Consider the following 403-nt stretch of genomic DNA (forward strand, 5'->3'; position numbering starts at 1 on the left):
AATCAGCTTAACATGAAAAATAAAAAACCTGAAAGTCATAAATACACGCTGTTAAATACTGTCGCTACGTAAATGTTTCAAAAACGTGTAACGCTGATATTTTATTATTATCTCAACGTTAGTTCCTCATTTCCTGTAACTTTCTGACATTAATCTTTTCTTTCTGCTCGACGTTTTGGTTTCCTGGTTTATTGATTATTTGGTAGAAATATTTCGACGCCTTTTTGCTCCACATGTTAAAAACAAACGTACAAAACTTGAGGTCATCATGACGTCATAGTTTCTGGTTTATCTTCTGCGATACGTGGTTCTGTTGGAGTGTTTCTGTCTCCTGTACAACAACTAAAACGTCTAACGTCGTTAATATTAATTAGTCTTTGTTTTCTCCCTTAAAGACGTTAAA

This window comes from Stegastes partitus, unplaced genomic scaffold (genome assembly GCF_000690725.1).
Source record: "Stegastes partitus isolate 25-593 unplaced genomic scaffold, Stegastes_partitus-1.0.2 Scaffold855, whole genome shotgun sequence".
In the NCBI taxonomy this organism is placed as follows: domain Eukaryota; kingdom Metazoa; phylum Chordata; class Actinopteri; family Pomacentridae; genus Stegastes; species Stegastes partitus.